Source organism: Lolium rigidum, chromosome 1 (genome assembly GCF_022539505.1).
Source record: "Lolium rigidum isolate FL_2022 chromosome 1, APGP_CSIRO_Lrig_0.1, whole genome shotgun sequence".
NCBI classification, from domain to species: domain Eukaryota; kingdom Viridiplantae; phylum Streptophyta; class Magnoliopsida; order Poales; family Poaceae; genus Lolium; species Lolium rigidum.
This window is the reverse complement of record NC_061508.1, coordinates 112,795,706-112,820,267: the sequence shown is the minus strand read 5'-3', so window position 1 is coordinate 112,820,267 and position 24,562 is coordinate 112,795,706. Positions and strand designations below refer to the sequence as shown.

General features: G+C 43.0%; 1 pseudogene; it reads right to left on the bottom strand.

The window, feature by feature from the left end:
- Window positions 1-1,007: 1,007 nt before the first annotated feature.
- Window positions 1,008-9,409, bottom strand: LOC124680006 (annotated as a pseudogene).
- Between the last annotated feature and the right edge of the window lie 15,153 nt (window positions 9,410-24,562).

Below are 24,562 nucleotides of genomic sequence, written 5' to 3'. Positions count from 1 at the left end.
ACAACTCTAACTTTCTATTAACCCTCGTCCGGCTATCATCGACTAGCACCACATCATCCGCAAAGAGCATACACCATGGGATATCTCCTTGTATATCCCTTGTGACCTCATCCATCACCAAATCAAAAAAGATAAGGGCTCAAAGCTGGCCCTTGGTGTAGCCCTATTCTAATTGGAAAGTCATCAGTGTCGCCATCACTTGTTCGAACACTTGTCACAACATTATCATACATATCCTTGATGAGAGTAATGTACCTTATTGGGACTTTGTGTTTCTCCAAGGCCCACCACATGACATTCCAAGGTATCTTATCATAGGCCTTCTCCAAATCAATGAACACCATATGAAGGTCCTTCTTTTGCTCCCTGTATCTCTCCATCAGCTGTCGTACCAAGAAGATGGCTTCCATGGTAGACCTCCCGGGCATGAAACCAAATTGGTTTTTGGTCACGCTTGTCAACCTTCTTAAGCGGTGCTCAATGACTCTCTCCCATAGCTTCATAGTATGGCTCATCAGCTTGATTCCACGGTAATTAGTACAACTTTGAACATCCCCCTTGTTCTTGAAGATTGGTACTAAAATACTCCGCCTCTATTCTTCAGGCATCTTGTTTGACCGAAAAATGAGGTTGAAAAACTTAGTTAGCCATACTATCGCTATGTCTCCAAGGCCTCTCCACGCCTTGATGGGGATACCATCAGGACCCATCGCCTTGCCTCATTTCATCCTCCTTAACGCCTCCTTAACCTCAGACTCCTGGATACGTCGCACAAAGCACATGCTGGTATCATCAAAGGAGTCGTCTAGCTCAATGGTAGAGCTCTCAACCTCTCCATTGTAAAGATTGTCAAAGTACTCCCGCCATCTTCGTTTGATCGCCTCATCCTTCACAAGAAGCTGATCCTCTCCGTCCTTGATGCATTTGACTTCGTTGACATCCCTCGTATTCCTCTCCCTAAACTTGGCCATCTTATAGATGTCCCTTTCACCTTCCTTCGTGTTTAAACGTTGGTAGAGGTCCTCATACACCCGACCCCTTGTTTCACTCACCGCCCGCTTTGCAGCCTTCTTCGCCACCTTGTACTTCTCCATGTTAGCTGCACTCCTGTCAAGATATAGGCACTTGAAACAGTCCTTCTTCTCCCTAATAACCTTCTGGACCTCATCGTTCCACCACCAGGTATCCCTAGCTTCCCTTCTACTTCCCTTAGTCACTCCAAACTCCTCTACAGCGACCTTTGATACGTCTCCGACGTATCGATAATTTCTTATGTTCCATGCCATATTATTGATGATATCTACATGTTTTATGCACACTTTATGTCATATTCGTGCATTTTCTGGAACTAACCTATTAACAAGATGCCAAAGTGCCGGTTCTCGTTTTCTGCTGTTTTTGGTTTCAGAAATCCTAGTAACGAAATATTCTCGGAATCGGACGAAATCAACGCCCAGGTTCCTATTTTTCCCGGAACCATCCAGAACACCCGAGAGCCGCCAGAGGGAAGTCCTGGGGGCCCCACACCACACCCTGGCGCGGCCAGAGGGGGGGCCGCGCCGCCCTATGGTGTGGTGGCCCCAGGCCCCCTCCGAGGCTGCCCTTCCGCCTATTTAAAGCCTCCGTCGCAAAAACCCTATTGCGAAGAACCACGATACGGAAAACCTTCCAGAGCCGCCGCCATCGCGAAGCCAAGATCTGGGGGACAGGAGTCTCTGTTCCGGCACCCTGCCGGAGCGGGGAAGTGCCCCCGGAAGGCTTCTCCATCGACACCGCTGCCATCTCCACCGCCATCTTCATCAACGCTGATGTCTCCCATGAGGAGGGAGTAGTTCTTCATCGAGGCTCGGGGCTGTACCGGTAGCTATGTGGTTCATCTCTCTCCTATGTACTTCAATACAATAATCTCATGAGCTGCCTTACATGATTGAGATTCATATGATGATGCTTGTAATCTAGATGTCATTATGCTAGTCAAGTGGGTTTTACTTATGTGATCTCCGGAGACTCCTTGTCCCACGTGTGTAAAGGTGACGGTGTGTGCACCGTGTGGGTCTCTTAGGCTATATTTCACAGAATACTTATTCACCGTTATGAATGGCATAGTGAAGTGCTTATTTATATCTCTTTATGATTGCAATGTGTTTTGTATCACAATTTATCCGTGTGCTACTCTAGTGATGTTATTAAAGTAGTTTATTCCTCCCGCACGGTGTAATGGTGACGGTGTGTGCATCCGTGTTAGTACTTGGCATATGCTATGATCATGATCTCTTGTAGATTATGGAGTTAATTGTCACTATGATAGTATTGATGTGATCTATTCCTCCTACGTGGCGTGAAGGTGACAGTGTGCATGCTATGTTAGTACTTGGTTTAGTCGTATTGATCTTTCTTGCACTCTAAGGTTATTTAAATATGAACATTGAATTGTGGAGCTTGTTAACTCCGGCATTGAGGGTTCGTGTAATCCTACGCAATGTGTTCATCATCCAACAAGAGTGTAGAGTATGCATTTATCTATTCGTTATGTGATCAAAGTTGAGAGTGTCCACTAGTGAAAGTCTAATCCCTAGGCCTTGTTCCTAAATATCGCTATCGCTGCTTGTTTACTTGTTTCTATTGCGTTACTACTGCTGCGTTACTACTGCTTGTTACTTGTCCCGGGCAGAGCACTTTTCGGTGCCGTTGCTACTACTTATTCATACCACCTGTATTTCACTATCTCTTCGTCGAACTAGTGCACCTATTAGGTGTGTTGGGGACACAAGAGACTTCTTGCTTTGTGGTTGCAGGGTTGCATGAGAGGGATATCTTTGACCTCTTCCTCCCTGAGATCGATAAACCTTGGGTGATCCACTTAAGGGAAACTTGCTGCTATTCTACAAACCTCTGCTCTTGGAGGCCCAACACTGTCTACAAGAATAGAAGCTCCCGTAGACATCAAGAACTTTTGTGGCGCCGTTGCCGGGGAGGAAAGGTAAAAAGGCACTCATACTCCGGTTCCAGGTAATAGTACTTTTCTGGCGCCATTGTGATTGTGCTCGAAGCTATTTCCTTTAGACTCTGCAATTGCATCTTTTTGTTTCTTGTTTACACTAGTTTGGCATAATGGACAACAATGAGCTTCTTATTCTATTTCCTGATTTAAAACATGGATTGTTTGATGCGAAAATTAAAAAACCTATGGAATCTTATTTGCATGCTGGTAGTAATATTAGTATGAACGCTTTGAACACCATTGTTGATAATGATATAGAAAGTTCTAAGCTTGGGGAAGCTGGTTTTCATGATCTTTTTAGTCCCCCAAGCATTGAGGAGAAAATTTTATTTGATGATACTTTGCCTCCTATTTATGATGATTATAATAGTGGTCTTTTGGTACAACCTATTATGGAGAGTAAATTTTATTGTGATTATACTATGCCTCCTACACTTGATGAGAATAATAATGATAGCTACTTTGTTGAATTTGCTCCCACTACAACTAATAAAATTGATTATGCCTATGTGGAGAGTAATAATTTTATGCATGAGACTCATGATAAGAATGCTTTATGTGATAGTTATATTGTTGAGTTTGCTCATGATGCTACTGAAAGTTATTATGAGAGAGGAAAATATGGTTGTAGAAATTTTCATGTTACTAAAATGCCTCTCTATGTGCTGAAATTTTTGAAGCTACACTTATTCTATCTTCCTATGCTTGTTACTTTGCTCTTCATGAACTTGTTTATTTACAAGATTCCTATGCATAGGAAGCATGTTAGGCTTAAATTTGTTTTGAATTTGCCTCTTGATGCTCTCTTTTGCTTCAACTACTATTTCTTGCGAGTGCATCATTAAAACTGCTGAGCCCATCTTAATGGCTAAAAAGAAAGAACTTCTTGGGAGATAACCCATGTGTTATTTTGCTACAGTACTTTGTTTTATATTTGTGTCTTGGAAATTGTTTACTACTGTAGCAACCTCTTCTTATCTTAGTTTTGTGTTTTGTTGTGCCAAGTAAAGTCTTTGATAGAAAGGTTGATACTAGATTTGGATTACTGCGCAGTTCCAGATTTCTTTGCTGTCACGAATCTGGGTCTACCTCCCTGTAGGTAGCTCAGAAAATTAAGCCAATTTACGTGCATGATCCTCAGATATGCACGCAACTTTCATTCAATTTGGGCATTTTCATTTGAGCAAGTCTGGTGGCCTAATAAAATCCATCTTTACGGACTGTTCTGTTTTGACAGATTCTGCCTTTTATTTCGCATTGCCTCTTTTGCTATGTTGGATGAATTTCTTTGATCCATTAATGTCCAGTAGCTTTATGCAATGTCCAGAAGTGTTAAGAATGATTGTGTCACCTCTGAACATGTGAATTTTTATTGTGCACTAACCCTCTAATGAGTTGTTTCGAGTTTGGTGTGGAGGAAGTTTTCAAGGATCAAGAGAGGAGTATGATGCAATATGATCAAGGAGAGTGAAAGCTCTAAGCTTGGGGATGCCCCGGTGGTTCACCCCTGCATATTCTAAGAAGACTCAAGCGTCTAATCTTGGGGATGCCCAAGGCATCCCCTTCTTCATCGACAACATTATCAGGTTCCTCCCCTGAAACTATATTTTTATTCTGTTACATCTTATGTACTTTGCTTGGAGCGTCGGTTTGTTTTTGTTTTTGTTTTGTTTGAATAAAATTGATCCTAGCATTCACTTTATGGGAGAGAGACACGCTCCGCTGTAGCATATGGACAAGTATGTCCTTAGGCTTTACTCATAGTATTCATGGCGAAGTTTCTTCTTCGTTAAATTGTTATATGGTTGGAATTGGAAAATGCTGCATGTAGTAATTCTAAAATGTCTTGGATAATTTGATACTTGGCAATTGTTGTGCTCATGTTTAAGCTCTTGCATCATATACTTTGCACCCATTAATGAAGAAATACTTAGAGCTTGCTAATTTGGTTTGCATATTTGGTTTCTCTAGAGTCTAGATAACATCTAGTATTGAGTTTTGAACAACAAGGAAGACGGTATGGAGTCTTATAATGTTTACAATATGTCTTTTATGTGAGTTTTGCTGCACCGGTTCATCCTTGTGTTTGTTTCAAATAACCTTGCTAGCCTAAACCTTGTATCGAGAGGGAATACTTCTCATGCATCCAAAATCCTTGAGCCAACCACTATGCCATTTGTGTCCACCATACCTACCTACTACATGGTATTTCTCCGCCATTCCAAAGTAAATTGCTTGAGTGCTACCTTTAAAATTCCATCATTCGCCTTTACAATATATAGCTCATGGGACAAATAGCTTAAAAACTATTGTGGTATTGAATATGTACTTATGCACTTTATCTCTTATTAAGTTGCTTTGTGTCAAAAAGTTGCTTGTTGTGCGATAACCATGTTTCTGGGGACGCCATCAACTATTCTTTGTTGAATATCATGTGAGTTGCTATGCATGTCCGTCTTGTCTGAAGTAAGAGAGATCTACCACCTTAATGGTTGGAGCATGCATATTGTTAGAGAAGAACATTGGGCCGCTAACTAAAGCCATGAATCATGGTGGAAGTTTCAGTTTTGGACATATATCCTCAATCTCATATGAGAATAATAATTGTTGCCACATGCTTATGCATTAAAGAGGAGTCCATTATCTGTTGTCCATGTTGTCCCGGTATGGATGTCTAAGTTGAGAATAATCAAAAGCGAGAAATCCAAAATGCGAGCTTTCTCCTTAGACCTTTGTACGGGCGGCATGGAGGTACCCCATTGTGACACTTGGTTAAAACATGTGTATTGCAATGATCCGGTAGTCCAAGCTAATTAGGACAAGGTGCGGGCACTATTAGTATACTATGCATGAGGCTTGCAACTTGTAAGATATAATTTACATAACTCATATGCTTTATTAGTACCGTTGACAAAATTGTTTCATGTTTTCAAAATAAAAGCTCTAGCAAAAATATAGCAATCGATGCTTTCCTCTTTGAAGGACCATTCTCTTTACTTTTATGTTGAGTCAGTTCACCTATTTCTCTCCACCTCAAGAAGCAAACACTTGTGTGAACTGTGCATTGATTCCTACATACTTGCATATTGCACTTGTTATATTACTCTATGTTGACAATTATCCATGAGATATACATGTTACAAGTTGAAAGCAACCGCTGAAACTTAATCTTCCTTTGTGTTGCTTCAATACCTTTACTTTGATTTATTGCTTTATGAGTTAACTCTTATGCAAGACTTATTGATGCTTGTCTTGAAGTACTATTCATGAAAAGTCTTTGCTTTATGATTCACTTGTTTACTCATGACATTACCATTGTTTTGATCGCTGCATTCACTACATATGTTTACAAATAGTATGATCAAGGTTATGATGGCATGTCACTTCAGAAATTATCTTTGTTATCGTTTTACCTGCTCGGGACGAGCAGAACTAAGCTTGGGGATGCTTGATACGTCTCCGACGTATCGATAATTTCTTATGTTCCATGCCATATTATTGATGATATCTACATGTTTTATGCACACTTTATGTCATATTCGTGCATTTTCTGGAACTAACCTATTAACAAGATGCCGAAGTGCCAGTTCCTGTTTTCTGCTGTTTTTGGTTTCAGAAATCCTAGTAACGAAATATTCTCGAAATCGGACGAAATCAACGCCCAGGTTCCTATTTTTCCCGGAACCATCCAGAACACCCGAGAGCCGCCAGAGGGAAGCCCTGGGGGCCCCACACCACACCCTGGCGTGGCCAGAGGGGGGGGCGCGCCGCCCTATGGTGTGGTGGCCCCAGGCCCCCTCCGAGGCTGCCCTTCCACCTATTTAAAGCCTCCGTCGCAAAAACCCTATTGCGAAGAACCACGATACGGAAAACCTTCCAGAGCCGCCGCCATCGCGAAGCCAAGATCTGGGGGACAGGAGTCTCTGTTCCGGCACCCTGCCGGAGCGGGGAAGTGCCCCCGGAAGGCTTCTCCATCGACACCGCTGCCATCTCCACCGCCATCTTCATCAACGCTGCTGTCTCCCATGAGGAGGGAGTATTTCTTCATCGAGGCTCGGGGCTGTACCGGTAGCTATGTGGTTCATCTCTCTCCTATGTACTTCAATACAATAATCTCATGAGCTGCCTTACATGATTGAGATTCATATGATGATGCTTGTAATCTAGATGTCATTATGCTAGTCAAGTGGGTTTTACTTATGTGATCTCCGGAGACTCCTTGTCCCACGTGTGTAAAGGTGACATTGTGTGCACCGTGTGGGTCTCTTAGGCTATATTTCACAGAATACTTATTCACTGTTATGAATGGCATAGTGAAGTGCTTATTTATATCTCTTTATGATTGCAATGTGTTTTGTATCACAATTTATCTGTGTGCTACTCTAGTGATGTTATTAAAGTAGTTTATTCCTCCTGCACGGTGTAATGGTGACAGTGTGTGCATCCGTGTTAGTACTTGGCATATGCTATGATCATGATCTCTTGTAGATTATGGAGTTAATTGTCACTATGATAGTATTGATGTGATCTATTCCTCCTACGTGGCGTGAAGGTGACAGTGTGCATGCTATGTTAGTACTTGGTTTAGTCGTATTGATCTTTCTTGCACTCTAAGGTTATTTAAATATGAACATTGAATTGTGGAGCTTGTTAACTCCGGCATTGAGGGTTCGTGTAATCCTACGCAATGTGTTCATCATCCAACAAGAGTGTAGAGTATGCATTTATCTATTCTGTTATGTGATCAAAGTTGAGAGTGTCCACTAGTGAAAGTCTAATCCCTAGGCCTTGTTCCTAAATATCGCTATCGCTGCTTGTTTACTCGTTTTACTGCGTTACTACTCGCTGCGTTACTACCGCTTGTTACTCGTCCTGGGCAAAGCACTTTTCTGGTGCCGTTGCTACTACTTATTCATACCACCTGTATTTCACTATCTCTTCGTCGAACTAGTGCACCTATTAGGTGTGTTGGGGACACAAGAGACTTCTTGCTTTGTGGTTGCAGGGTTGCATGAGAGGGATATCTTTGACCTCTTCCTCCCTGAGATCGATAAACCTTGGGTGATCCACTTAAGGGAAACTTGCTGCTGTTCTACAAACCTCTGCTCTTGGAGGCCCAACACTGTCTACAAGAATAGAAGCTCCCGTAGACATCAACCTTCCGCAAGCAGGTCGCCATACTCGTCCACATCATGTTTGCATCGCCTCCTTCCTCCCAAGGGCCCTCCTTAATAACCCTCTCCCTGAAAGCCTGGGATGCCTTACCCTTGAGCTTCCACCACTTTGTTCTAGCGACTTTGGCGCGCTTACCCCACTGGACACAGATCCTAAAGCGATAGTCAGCAACCACCAACTTATGTTGAGGGACAACACTCTCTCCAGGTATCACCTTACAATCAATGCAGGCGCGTCTGTCTTCTCGTCTAGAGAGGACAAAATCAATCTGGCTAGAGTGTAGACCACTACTGAACGTCACTAGATGGGATTCTCTCTTCTTAAAGAGGGTGTTAGCTACGACCATGTCATAGGCTAGAGCAAAGCTCAGGGCGTCTTCTCCTTCTTGGTTCCTAATGCCATAGCCAAAGCCCCCATGCACCCTTTCAAAACCTGTGTTAGATGACCCACATGGCCATTGAGGTCTCCTCCTATGAAGAGCTTCTCACCAATAGGTACCCTCCTAACCAAGTCTTCCAGGCCTTCCCAGAACTCCCTCTTGGTGCTCTCATTGTGGCCTACTTGTGGGGCATACGCGCTGATGACATTGAGGACTAAGTCCCCAACAACCAGCTTGACAAGGATCATCCGGTCCCCTTGCCTCTTGACGTCCACAACTCCATCCCTGAGGCTTTTATTGACCAAGATGCCTACTACATTTTTGTTTGAAGTTGTCCCCGTGTACCACAACTTGAAACCGGTATCCTCCACCTCCTCCGCCTTTTGTCCCTTCCACTTGGTCTCTTGGACACATAGGACATCAACACGCCTCCTCAATGCCGTATCAAGTAACTCATGTAACTTACCCGTCAGGGACCCTACGTTCCAACTACCTAAGCGTATCCTCCTAGGCTCGGCTAACTTCCTTACCCTCCGCACTCGTCGAGTCAAATGTGGAGACCCTTGCTCATTTTTCACTACACCGGGGCGTCGGTGCAGCGCGCCACTAAGGATGCGGCGACCCGACCCTTGCTCACTTATCACCGTATCCGAGATCAAGATACGGCGCGCCACCAAGGGGGTGACGGCCCGGCCCTTGCCCATTTGACACCACACCCGGGTTCCGATGTGGCGCGTCGCTAAGAGGGTTACGCCCCAACGAGGTTCCTTTGGGTTTCATCTCCATAAGAGTGGCTGGGTTTTTTACGTTGGCTCGCCCCGCCTATCACAACCCTCCTCCTTTACCCGGGCTTGGGACCGGCTATGTTGAGACAACATAGGCGGAGTTCTAAAATATAGAGTAATATGGAACAAAATTTTAGTCCAAGAACAAAGAGAGTGTGGCTGAGGGAAACGGGTCGGGCATCGCTAAAGCCAAACCCGACAGGAATTCTGCGAGCTAGATCAGGCGTTCAGTGTGCTCCAAGCGAAGATAGTTAATTTGGGATTCTTTATGTTGCATATAATATTTTGACATGTTGCAGGTTCATTTGTCTTGTTGCTATACCTGGGCATGGGAAGTCCGTGTCCCAGTTGGCCTGACCTGGGCTTGGGTCAACCAGACCATATGCCCAGGTTGGGCCTGGACATGATTTTTAGGCCCGATAGCTAGGGGCCTAGGCCGGGCCTAGCCTTGGCCTCACAAATATGTGAAATGGGGAAGAGGCTGGCCCGGCGGGCTTTTCCTTTGATGGGTCAGGCTTGGGCATGACCCGGACATGGGAATGGCTTTTTTGCAACGTGCTTTGTTAGGCACGTCAATCCTGGCCTGAAGGATGGCCAGCGATACTTGTTGCAAATACACAAGCCTCATGTTCCGATGAATCTAATTGTATGCTGCAAATGTTGTGTTCATGATGCAAGAATTGGTGTCCATGATGAAGCGTGTGGTGCTCTTTCTTGAGAATTTGTTGCAACCAACATAATTTTATGATGATACTGGTGTCATAAAAGTAACGTCATGAATTTTGCATGGTTTTGACACACCAACAAAAATAGATGTTGTAAACATAACAAGGATGTTGCGTGAGTGATGGTATGACATAATGGGCGAACAACCTTGATCTTAAATTTTAGGGGGGTCGGATAGCAGCGAGACAGCTGATCCGGCACTCCTCTTCCATCCGGACTACGATATTTTGACATGGATAGGTAATGCCCTTGTCCCTTTATCCAAAAAAGGCTTTTTTTTTTTTGAAATGCAAAAAAGGCTTATCATTTTCGTTGCTCCCGAAAACGCTCAAAACGTATCACTGTGAATGCCATCCAACTTGATCTTCCTAGCTCGCTTGAACTTGCTTTGTAAATACGAGGGGATAGAGGAAGAGGAGTCTTGATCATTTAATTTACAGACAATCGGCGTTCGTAAAAATTCAGCGTTCCATTTCCATGGCTAACATGCTTACATGCATGATGCATCCGTGTGTGCGCGCTCTAGCTTGGATCGTGTCACGTGTGCACTAGTACAAAAAAAGGTCTTTTGTCCCGGTTCATAACGGGCTTTAGTCTCGGTTGTGCAACCGAGACTAAAGGGTCGAGACTAAAGGCCCACTCTTTAGTCCCGGTTGCCTACGAACCGGGACTAAAGGTCCATCCGCGTTCGTTCCGTCCGTCGGGGCGAAAATGTCTCCCTAGGTAAATTTTTCGAATTCTTTTCGACTCCATTTTTTTTTTCTATTTTTTTCAGAATTTCTGTTATTTCAGTTATTTGCATAGTTTAGTCTCTATCTCTAACTACACTAATCTCTAGTCAAATTACTTACTCGTGGTCAAACTTTCCGCTCGGTCACTCATCCTCTCACTACTCTAGCACTAGCACGTTTAACTTCCGAGTTCCATCCCGTCCTGCATCTAAGTGCTTCGCGCGCATGTATCAATCCTATTAACATATGTTGGTCGATGTCACATTTCTTTATTGTTTGAATTTCAAATAATTATTTTAATAAACAAAAGTAATGATGTAATAATAATCTTGAATAAATAAATAAACATTAACTTTTTAATTTGTATTATTCTTAATTTTTAAATTTGTTTTTTGCCAAACCTAAAACCTAAACATTTGCAAATCTAAAAATTGGGTAAAATTAATAGTAATCTTTAAGCAGGATGCAATTATTAATTTTAATTTTTTTTAAAAAAATATATAATCCGCAATTTATAACAAAAACTAAAATCTTCATGCTTTCGTATTTTTATTTGGAATTTTGAGAATCTAAAATTTGGCTAACCGGGTAAACCCTGGTGAAGGATGCGAGTTTTTATTTGAGGAGGAAACCATAAAAGGTGGTTATTATAAGGGTTTTTTTTGTGTGGGATCTGTTATAGTTGCTCTAAAAAGCATGCGTGTAAGGGTCTCAAATATTTAAATAGGGGAATGACTGATTTTAAGTCAACTGAAAATTAACTTAATTCATAGTATGTCATCGAATCTCAGTTGCAACAGAATCTATGTTGCAAGCGAATTTCAGCGGTTTTTAGACAGAAGAGGTAAACGGATCTCAGTTATATCCCATGTTGTAAAATATTGCAACATGTTGTAAAATATTGCAACATGATTCACAGCTGGGTAAATTTTTTTAATTGTAATTCTATATGTAAGTGAGGAACTTACAATGTAGCTAAATTGCAATTCATGGTTAGCACGAACAGCGCATATATATAATCCGATGGTCTGAAAGTCGAACTAAGGATTAAGTCTTAATTCTCGGTTGAACAAGGAACTAGCAAAACCGCTTCAAATATTAGCTACACTGTTCTACATTTGCACCATTATCGTGGACCCTTATAACCTCGCGAAAGAAGTTTGTCGCTAGACACAGACCAAATTAATTCTACTAACTTATCTATCTCTCCCTCTCTATGCACACCATGCTAACAAACTCTGACGCGAATCATTTCTCGCTCCATCTCCTTTACCGTGCAATGCGCTACACTATTCTACATTTGCACCATTATCGTGGACCCTTATACCTTCGTGAAATTAGTTTTGTCGCCACGCTGACCAAATTAATTCTGTGGTAATTATCTCTCTAAACTATTCTTCTCCTAACTAATCTCTCCCACTCCCTCTACGCACACCGTGCTAACAACCTCTGACACGGCCGTTTCTCGTCCCTCTCTTTTAGCGTGCAATGCGCTGCAGTGTTTGCGTGTATTTAATCTGACCCGGCTACACTGCACAGCAGCGCGATTCGCAACACACCTTCTCTTCATCTCGTTGATCTCTTCTTCTCCCATCCTACACCATCTAGCCACAAGCCGCCGCGCACCCTACCCCATCTCAGCACACCACCGCAAATCCGCCATGCCCACGCCGCCGCCGCAGCAGCAGCAGCAGCGGCCGGTGAATTCGGATGTAACTTTTTCCCACGATGATTTTGATATATTATACGTCTTTTTTCGACATCGTATGCAAAAGTTAATGCGGTTTTACCATTTTTCAAACCTTTTTTGCAAAAAAAGTGAAAATTTAAATTTGTTAATTTTCCCTAATAGTAGGTTGCATCTCCTTTACCGTGCAACGCGCTACACTGTTCTACATTTGCACCATTATCGTGGACCCTTATACCTTCGCGAAATTAGTTTTGTCGCCACGCTGACCAAATTAATTCTGTGGTAATTCTCTCTCTAAACTATTCTTCTCCTAACTAATCTCTCCCTCTCCCTCTACGCACACCGTGCTAACAATCTCTAACACGGCCGTTTCTCGTCTCTCTCTTTTAGCGTGCAATGCGCTGCAGTGTCTGCGTGTATTTAATCCGACCTGGCTACACTGCACAGCAACACGATTCCCAACGCACCTTCTCTTCGTCTCGTTGATCTCTTCTTCTCCCATCCTACATCATCTAGCCACACGCCGCCGCGCACCCTACCCCATCTCAGCACACCGCCGCGAATCCACCACGCCCACGCCACCGCAGCAGTAGCAGCGGCCGATGAATTCGGATGTAACTTTTTCCCACGATGATTTTGATATATTATACGTTTTTTTCGACATCGTATGCAAAAGTTAATGCGGTTTTAAATTCAAATTTGTTAATTTTCCCTAATAGTAGGTTGCATAACATACAAGAATCTGAAAACATTTTATTTTTTGAATTTTCTATCATTTTCATTTCTATTTTACAGTGTTAAAAAAGGCGATCCACGAGGGGGGAAGGGTGCGTGGGGAGTAAGAGAGCGGATATTCATTTCGGCTCACGGGTGAATATAAACCGTTGTGTGAAAACATATTTCAAAATATAAAAAAATCTAAAATAAAATTGTGCATGTACGTCTAGACATTTAATATTCGTACACAAGTTTTCAGGAAATTTTTTTTTTGTGTCCTATGCGTTTTCTACATACGGCGCATAAAATGTTTGTTTTCCTCGAAAACTTCTGTGCGATCCTAGAATGTCTGAATGTACACATCAAATTTTATCTTGGAATTTCCTTTTTGTTATTTTTTCAAAATAGATTCATATGTACATATGTGCCAAAGCACCTCCTCCATGAGGGAGGCCTTATAATGTATGACGATTTTAGAAAGTTACAGTCTTATAATCCCTAACGGAGGGAATAAAATATAATTAAGATTTTGTTGCTCAATTTTTTCGGTGAAAATTAGTTTTAAAGTAAACGCATTATTCATCAAAAAAGAGGTATTATATAGATAATTTGGGTCAGTGAATATAAAACAGATGAACTAGTTGTTACGACATTTAATCTCTTTCTCGTGGAAGGAACATAAGAAGAAGGACCACGTGGATTGATCTGATAGGAATAGGATTCAGCTGTGCACTGTGCAGTCTACGTACACAGCCTGAGGTGTACATGGCGGCACTGGGATAAGTGGCCTCTGCTCTTTTTACCCTTCAACGACGCACAATGAGTATGTACTTAATTAAACAACATCTGGTATACTCCTACCTTCTATAATTACTGCTTGTGCCCGTGCGCTGCCATTGGCAGGTAGAGTATATGTGGAAGAGTCATTTAGTAATAAATATGAGAGCAACATAAACTAAATATATAAATGTTTTAAACAATACACGGCACACTAATTATTTGCTCGACATCATCATCGAAGAGCAAATCTTCAATATCCAAGTCTTCGGGAAAAAAACATTGCGTGCTCAGGCTCAACGAACGAATTCATCTCCAAAATACCTGATCAAATCCTATGCCAAATCCGAACTAATCGACTAAAAACAAAGAAAGCAAGAAATATACCTCCCGTCGTAGGGAATAGACGGCCGTTGCACGCGATTCCGAGTGATGATGAATCAAGGGAGGGGCGGCGACTTCTCTATTGACACAACTGATTCGAAGCTCTTACAACTCCGGAGCCCTTGACATGGAGCTTCGTGTGACTTCCATGGCGGCCACTATTTTGCTTGGATCCGCCTAACCACGGATCTGCGACGCCTGCGGCGAAATCACCGTGACGGGCGGCAGAATGGGAGCGGAAGGCGGCGCGAAAAAGAAGGGGGCATCCAAAATCATCGGGGGAGACGGCGGCAGAATGGGGCAACGGATGCGAGTTTTTATTTGAGGAGGAAACCATAAAAGGTGGTTATTATAAGGGTTTGTCTTTTTTTGGGATCTGTTATAGTTGCTCTAAAAAGCACGCGTGTAAGGGTCTCAAATATTTAAATAGGGGAGTGACTGATTTTAAGTCAACTGAAAATTAACTTAATTCATAGTATTTCATCGAATCTCAGTTGCAACAGAATCTATGTTGCAAGCGAATTCCAGCGGTTTTTAGACGGAAGAGGTAAATGAATCTCAGTTATATCCCATGTTGTAAAATATTTCAACATGTTGTAAAATATTGCAACATGATTCACAGCTGGGTATTTTTTTTAATTATAATTCTATATGTAAGTGAGGAACTTACAATGTAGCTAAATTGCAATTCATGGTTAGCACAAATCACAGCGCATATATATAATCCGATGGTCTGAAAGTCGAACTAAGGATTAAGTCTTAATTCTCGGCTGAACAAGGAACTAGCAAGACCGCTTCAAATATTAGTTACATTGTTCTACATTTGCACCATTATCGTGGACCCTTATATCCTCGCGAAAGCCGTTTGTCGCTAGACACAGACCAAATTAATTCTAGTAACTAATCTATCTCTCCCTCTCTATGCACACCATGCTAACAAACTCTGACACGGCTGTTTTTTGCTCCATGTCATTTACCGTGCAATGCGCTACACTGTTCTACATTTGCACCATTATCGTGGACCCTTATACCTTTGCGAAATTAGTTTTCTCGCCACAGTGACCAAATTAATTATGTGGTAATTCTCTCTCTAAACTATTCTTCTCCTAACTAATCTCTCCCTCTCCCTCTACGCACACCGTGCTAACAACCTCTGACACGGCCGTTTCTCGTCCCTCTCTTTTAGCGAGCAATGCGCTGCAGTGTCTGCGTGTATTTAATCCGACCCGGCTACACTGCACAGCAACTCGATTCGCAACACACCTTCTCTTCGTCTCGTTGATTTTTTCTTCTCCCATCCTACACCATCTAGCCACACGCCGCCGTGCACCCTAACCCATCTCAGCACACCGCCGCGAATCCACCACGCCCACGCCGCCGCCGCAGCAGCAGCAGCGGCCGGTGAATTCGGATGTAAGTTTTTCCCACGATGTTGATATATTATACGTTCTTTTCGACATCGTATGCAAAACTTAATGGGGTTTTACCATTTTTCAAACCTTTTTTGCAAAAAAAGTGAAAATTCAAATTTGTTAATTTCCCCTAATAGTAGGTTGCATCTCCTTTACCATGCAATGTGCTACACTGTTCTACATTTGCACCATTATCGTGGACCCTTATACCTTCGCGAAATTAGTTTTGTCGTCACGCTGACCAAATTAATTCTGTGGTAATTCTCTTTCTAAACTATTCTTCTCCTAACTAATCTCTCCCTCTCCCTCTACGCACACCGTGCTAACAACCACTGACACGGCTGTTTCTCGTCCCTCTCTTTTAGCGTGCAATGCGCTGCAGTGTCTACGTGTATTTAATCCGACCCGGCTACACTGCACAGGAACGCGATTCGCAACACACCTTCTCTTCGTCTCGTTGATCTCTTCTTCTCCCATCCTACACCATCTAGCCACACACCGCCGCGCACCCTACCCCATCTCAGCACACCGCCGCGAATCTGCCACGCCCACGCTGCCGCCGCAGCAGCAGCGGCCGGTGAATTCGGATGTACCTTTTTCCCACGATGATTTTGATATATTATACGTTTTTTCGACATCATACGCAAAAGTTAATGCGGTTTTACCATTTTTCGAACATTTTTTGCAAAAAAAGTGAAAATTCAAATTTGTTAATTTTCCCTAATAGTAGTTTGCATAACATACAAGAATCTGAAAACATTTTATTTTTTGAATTTTCTATCATTATCTTTTCAATTTTACAGTGTTAAAAAAGGCGATCCACGGGGGTGGGGGGTGAAGGGTGCGTGGGGAGTAAGAGAGCGGATATTCATTTCGGCTCACGGGTGAATATAAACCGCTGTGTGAAAACATATTTCAAATTATAAAAAAATCTAAAATAAAATTGTGCATGTACGTCGAGACATTTAATATTCGTACACAAGTTTTCGGGAAAAAATATTTTTTGTGTCCTATACCTTTTCTACATACGACGCATAAAATATTTGTTTTCCTCGAAAACTTCTGTGCGATCCTAGAATGTCTGAATGTACACATCAAATTTTATTTTGGAATTTCCTTTTTGTTATTTTTTCATAATAGATTCATATATACATATGTGCCAAAGCACCTCCTCCATGAGGGAGGCCTTATAATGTCTGACGATTTTAGAAAGTTACAGTTTTATAATCCCTAACTGAGAGAATAAAATATAATCAAGATTTTGTTGCTCAATTTTTTCGGTCAAAATTATTTTTAAAGTAAACGCATTATTCATCAAAACAGAGGTAGTATATATATAATTTGGGTCAATGAATATAAAACAGATGAACTAGTTGTTACGACATTTAATCTCTTTCTCCTGGAAAGAACATAAGAAGAAGGACCACGTGGATTGATCCGATAGGAATAGGATTCAGCTGTGCATTGTGCAGTGTACGTACACAGCCTGAGGTGTACACGGCGGCGCTGGGGTAAGTGGTCTCTGCTCTTTTTACCCTTCAACGACGCACAATGAGTATGTACTTAATTAAACAACATCTGGTATACTCCTACCTTCTATAATCACTGCATGCGCCCGTGCGCTGCCATTGGCAGGTAGAGTACATGTGGAAGAGTCATTTAGTAATAAATATGAGAGCAATATAAACTAAATATATAAATGTTTTAAACAATACACGGCACACTAATTATTTGCTCGACATCATCATCGAAGAGCAAATCTTCAATATCCAAGTCTTCGGGAAAAAAACATTGCGTGCTCAGGCTTAACGAACGAATTCATCTCCAAAATACCTGATCAAATACTATAATAAATCCGAACTAATCGACTAAAAATAAAGAAAGCAAGAAATATACCTTCCGGTCATAGGGAATAGATGGCCGTTGCATGCGATTCCGAGTGATGATAAATCAAGGGAGGGGCGGCGACTTCTCTATTGACACAACTGATTCGGAGCTCCTACCGCTCCGGAGCCCTTGACATGGAGCTTCGTGTGACTTCCATGGCGGCCACTACTTTGCTTGGATCCTCCTAACCATGGATCTGCGACGCCTGCGGCGAAATCGACGTAGCGGGCGGCAGAATGGGAGCGGAAGGCGGCGAGGAAAAGAAGGGGGCGTCCAAAATCATCGGGGGAGACGGCGGCGGAATGGGGATCGGCAGAGCTGAATGTTCAGCGCGCCAAGGGTTCTTAGGGGGCAACGGATGCGAGTTTTTATTTGAGGAGGAAACCATAAAAGGTGGTTAATATAAGGGTTTGTCTTTTTGTGGGATCTGTTATAGTTGCTCTAAAAAGCACGCGTGTAAGGGTCTCAAATATTTAAATAGGGGAGTGACTGATTTTAAGTCAACTGAAAATTAACTTTATTCAAACTGTGACACGGTCGTTTCTCGCTCCATCTCCTTTACCGTGCAATGCGCTACACTGTTCTACATTTGCACCATTATCGTGGACCCTTATACCTTCGCGAAATTAGTTTTGTCGCCACGCTGACCAAATTAATTTTGTGGTAATTCTCTCTCTAAACTATTCTTCTCCTAACTAATCTCTCCCTCTCCGTCTACGCACACCGTGCTAACAAGTTCTGACACGGCCGTTTCTCGTCCCTCTCTTCTAGCGTGCAATGCGCTGCAGTGTCTGCGTGTATTTAATCCGACCCGGCTACACTGCACACCAACGCGATTCGCAACACACCTTCTCTTCGTCTCGTTGATCTCTTCTTCTCCCATCCTACATCATCTAGCCACACGCCGCCGCGCACCCTACCCCATCTCAGCACACCACCGCGAATCCGCCACGCCCACGCCACCGCAGCAGCAGCGGCCAGTGAATTCGGATGTAACTTTTTCCCACGATGATTTTGATATATTATACGTTTTTTTCCGACATCGTATGCAAAAGTTAATGCGGTTTTACCATTTTTCAAACATTTTTTACAAAAAAAGTGAAAATCCAAATTTGTTAATTTTCCCTAATAGTAGGTTGCATAACATACAAGAATCTGAAAACATTTTATTTTTTGAATTTTCTATCATTTTCTTTTCTATTTTACAGTGTTAAAAAAGGCGATCCACTAGGGGGGTGAAGGGTGCGTGGGGAGTAACAGAGCGGATATTCATTTCGGCTCACGGGTGAATATAAACCGTTGTGTGAAAACATATTTCAAAATATAAAAAATTCTAAAATAAAATTGTGCATGTACGTCTAGACATTTAATATTCGTACACAAGTTTTCGGAAAAAAATATTTTGTGTGTCCTATGCCTTTTCTACATACGGCGCATAAAATGTTTGTTTTCTTCGAAAACTTCTGTGCGATCCTAGAATGTCTGAATGTACATATCAAATTTATCTTGAAATTTCCTTTTTGTTATTTTTTCATAATAGATTCATATGTACGTACATATGTGCCAAAGCACCTCCTCCATGAGGGAGGCCTTATAATGTCTGACGATTTTAGAAAGTTACAGTCTTATAATCCCTAACGGAGGGAATAAAATATAATCAAGATTTTGTTGCTCAATTTTTTCGGTCAAAATTATTTTTAAAGTAAACGCATTATTCATCAAAACAGAGGTAGAGGTAGTATATAGATAATTGGGATTTCTATTTTCGTGCCCTCGGTTTCTTAGTTGTGCTCAGTTTTTCCCAGCTTCTTAGTTTTTCCTCAGTTTTCCCCAAGATCTTGTCTGAAACCATCACAGATGCTATAACGGCCGGTTGCCCGACGGTTGACCGTTATCTTCTGACTAGTGGGGCCACGTAGAGCCCGCAAAGACACGTCGAGACCATCCATCTTTGTTTGACCGTAAGCATCGCTGTATCCACGACCAAAACACGCACGAGTGGGGCTTCGGTATATCGAATGACAAGTGGGCCATGGCGCTGATACAAGGGGCAATACACGGGTAGGAATAGATTTTTAAACGGAGCTCTACAGCGATGGCACGGAGGAGGTGGCCTGCGGGGTGCCGAGATGAGATCGACGTCCACAAAGAACTGCATGAGGCGAGACCGGACGCATTAGATAGATATGAACTAGACGCGTTTAACCATGCAAAGAAGAGAAGAAATGGTCGACGACATCGACGAGCTGCCTCAAAACTTTGACTGACCGTGTCCAGAGCACGAACGCGAGCAATATAGAGAAAACTAGTGTCTCTCCTTTCTGGCGTGTATAGATGGGTGCTAGAAGAGTGTGGTGGCGAAGGGAAAGACCTCGCGGTGGTCTGTGGCGTCCAGCATAGCGGGGCGGCGTGGTCGTGCCCACGTCGGTGTGGATGCATGTTCGGCATTGGCATCAGCATGTACGTTCGGCATTGATCTCGGCGGTATCTCTGGTGTGTCAGTGATCGAATGAGGGGACGGGATTGAGGGTGCATCCCGACGGTGACCTAGCAGTGGCGTCGAGCATAGCCGTTCGACCATGCCGATATCGGCATCGGCAAAGTTTGGAGGCTGTGGTGCTCGAATCAAAGAGGGATTTGTTTCTTGTACGCCAAAAGTGATTTGAAACAAGTTTCGTGTTGAAGGTTAGGTAACGAAAGTTTGTAACTAAGCCCAAAATTATACTAGCGCCATGGTGAGGTTCTTTTTGATAGAGCTATACGGTTGGGAAAACTTTTTTGACACTTTTAGATAGGGTTCCTTGTTGTTACACGTATGGCATCATGTATGGCAAATTTGGGATCATTTGGAGATGTTCGAAAAAATCACTTTGCTTAAACGCATACCGTTTCGTCTCACTGAAACCAGCTTTTCTAACAAGGTGATTTATTCTACCTCCTCTAAATGACCTCAAATTTCATACAGCTGATCTTCTATACATAGATAGATAGATTGTTTCGTTTTTATATTTTTCGAACTTTTTATTTCCCTTTATAATATCCAATTGATTTTCGGGTCAAAACCTCGAAAAACAGCATCATGTATGGCATCATTTTCGCCATAAATTTCAAATTTTGTGAAACTTTCCCTTTTAGATATTCCTTGTTGTTATAGATATGGCATAATGTATGCCAAATTTGGTTAGGTCTCACTTGAAACCAGCTTTTGTAACAAGTTAGGTTTTTTCGACCTTCTCAAAAGGGATTTTTTTCTACCTTCTCTAAATGACCTCAAAAATCATACGGACGATCTTCTATACAAAGATAGGTAGATTGTTTCGTTTTTACATTTTTTTGAACTTTTATTTCCCTTTATAATACCCATTTGTTTTCGGGTCAAAACCTCAAATACGAGAGATAGATAGATTGGTTCGTTTATCATTTTTACCGTGAATAGTAATGGCTACAAGAAATCGGTAATGGTCTATCAATTTTTGCGTGAAAAGTAATGGATACAACAAATCGGTGATGGTTTATCATTTTTTGCGTGAAAATTAATGGCTACAACAAATCGGTGATGGTTTATCATTTGGGATTTTCGTGAAAATTAATGGCTACAACAAATCGGTGACGGTTTATCATTTTTTGCGTGAAAATTTATGGCTACAACAAATCGGTGATGGTTTATCATTTTTTGCGTGAAAAGTAATGCCTAAAAGAGTTTATAATTTTTAGCGCGTGAAAATAAATACAGAAAACCACCCTTTAGCATACTTAGAGAGTGGAAGGTAACCGCCGACAGAGAGAGAGAGGGGTTATCCTGCCCGTTAGATCATACGATCAACGGTCGGCGGGCACGATCCGCGTGACATGGGCTAGACCAATCAGGGCAATGTTGCACGTGTGAGAGAATTTGTGGAGGGAGAGGGCAAAGCTGAGTAGTATCAAGAAACCAAGGGCACCTATGTAAAAAACAGACTAAGGGATTCAAATATGAGATTTAAAAAATGGAAAATGCGTGTTTTGTACAATAAAACCCATCTTGGCCTATCTCAAACTATTTGCAATACAAATATACATGAGTGTGAGAATTGTGGCCTCATTTAGACAAAGTATGTTTTGGGGAAAGCTGTTTTGGGAAGGGCTTATTGTGGAAAACCATGCACCTTCATAGCTACTAGGTGATTTGAGAAGGCCTTTGAGAAGTGGCAATTTGTGGTAAAACTTGATTTATCTATGACTTATCTATGTTTTGAGAACTGGCAATTTGTGGTAAAGACTCCATGAGTATGTGCCACTATTTTTCGGAATTTTTGCACATTAAATGACTCATTTAACTAGTTAATCCCATTTGTTGACTGTCTGTTGACCAGCTACTTGAGGGTAAAACTGAGCATATTGCACTAGCCAGTATTAACACTCAAGGGGAAAACTGAGCACACAAAAAATGCTAGTATAATGCTCGAGGTTATACCTGAGTATATCTAAATTTCCAGGGTTAGACTCGAGGACGCGTGTTGCGGTGCAGAAATGAAAGACGTGCAATTGTTGACGCGTAGACGCCGGTCGCGGTGCAGAAGTCGAAGACGTGCAATCGTGGACGCGTGGCGCATTGCAGAAGTCCAAGACGTGCAGACGTGCAGCGGTGGACGCGTAGGACGCGGGTCGCGTTAACCACCCCTTGCCTTTATAGACGTCTCCTCCCACTATCTCTGTCACTCTCACTCGCCTACGCAACGCCGCCTCTCTCACGTCCCATCATCTTCTCCAAAGCAAAAAACCCTCTCCCTCTCCCTCTCCTCTGCCGGCGAGATGGACAAGGAGAATGCCAATCCCATCGTCCACGGCGCCGTCGGCTCCAAGCGCGACGCCTCCCTCTTCGACGCCGTCCCCTCAACGGACGTCGCCGCCGTCCCCTCAACGGACGTCGCCGCCGCCTCCGCCGGTGCATCGGAGGCTGCTGCCGCCGGTCGCGGCCAGATCCCGTCGGGATGGGACCCCTACGAGCCGGTGCCGTACGTCCCGCCCCCGACCGCTACGACACCTCCATAGAGGACCCATGGAACGAGGTAACTACGGTTTGCTTCCTTTTTTGTTCCCCATTCCTTTTTGAACCCTATTTGTGCTGGTGTAGATGGATCTGTGGATGGATGAGTATTGGGCTAATATTTGTGCCGATTTTATTCCATTTTGCTTTGATCCCTCCTTGATTTCGTTTAAGATTTGGGGTTCGGCCGTTCGGTTAATTTATGCAAGTAATAATGGGATCTCAATCGGTTAATTTATGCAAGTAATCATAGGATCTCAATCAGTTATTTTATGCACGAATCAAAAGATATCAACCGTTTAATTTGCAAATAATCTGGAATGTGTTCAAGTTCAGATCTGAAATCTGTTTCTTTGCCTATGATGAATCGGTGGGCACAGATTTTTACGGGGAGGGTTCAGCGAACCATTTACGTGTACAAATCTGTTGTGCATGAGCTTTGGTTCGCTTACACCGTCCACTGTAGACATATAATCGTGTCCACTCTAACTGAGGCTGCCTCTGTTTTTCCTAACTTTGTTATCATGCATGTTTGCAACTCATTCACTAATAAATTCCCGTTTGATATGGATCAGCTGTCTGGCAGCAACGTCGGCAGCGACGACGAGCACCATGACGTCAAGACTCGCCAGGTGCTGCGGAGGCTGCAGGTCGGCCAGTACGTCTCCTACCTCGACGTCGCCAAGGGTGTCTACAGGTGCCCCTTCTGCACTAGGAGGCTCGGCGACACTGACTTCAACTGCGTCCTCACGCATGCCGAGAACATCGGCCACACCAACCCCAAGGTCGGCGCATCGGTGAACCCCAACTCCGTCCGCGCCAAGCACTTGGCGCTCGGCATGCACCTCCGCAGCATCCAGCGGGTGGAGATCTCCGGCGGGCGCATGCCTCCGCTCAAGCCCAAGGCTCCCAAGGGGAGCAACAAGTGGAGGCAGAGGCAGATGGGGTAGGCGGAGTCTCGGACGTGTCTTGCTTCGCTGCCTCCTCCATTTTGTTGTTGGGATCCCTTTGTTGTTAGCTAGGGATCCCTCGTTGTTATGTTGTTAGTATGATGGTACTGTACTGCCGTGAAGAACCTCGAACCCTACTATGTTTGGCTGCTGAATGCAGCTTATTATCTATATTATCTATCCCTATTCTACTATATGACCTTGTGAATTTATCGTACATTCCTTGTAGATTTGCTTCTAGATTTAACTACATACATATGGACTAGATGGAGTACTAGATTGGGCTCCCTACTAGATTTGCTGCCATATTGGGCAAACAACGAGGGCCAAAAGGCACAAATAATAATTGAAGAAAGACAGAAATGCAAGCTTCTCTAGATTTGATACTAATTAGGTGAAAAAGGCAGAGAGAAGGAGGTAGAAAAGGTACTGTTAAAAGGGAAATGCCAATGGCCGAGAGAGACAAAACCCAGCTCCTGCTCACGTGCAACCAAACGCTATCTCGTCCTGTCCCACGCGGTCCCTTTCTACCAGCCCCACGCGACGCGGGCCCACACGACGCGGCCCCACACGTCGGCACGGAGCGGTCAACTTAACGGGAATCCTGCCGTCTGAGCTGCCTTCTGCGGGTTTCAAACAAGCACTTGGGGAAAACTGAGGAAAAACTAAGGAGCTGGGGAAAACTGAGCACAACTAAGGAACTGAGGGCACGAAAATAGAAATCCCTAGATAATTTGGGTCAATGAATATAAAATAGATGAACTAGTTGTTACGACATTTAATCTCTCTCTCCTGGAAGGAACATAAAAAGAAGGACCCCGTGGATTGATCCGATAGGAATAGGATTTAGCTGTGAACTGTGAAGTGTACGTACACAGCCTGAGGTATACACGGCGGCGCTGGGGTAAGTGGCATCTGCTCT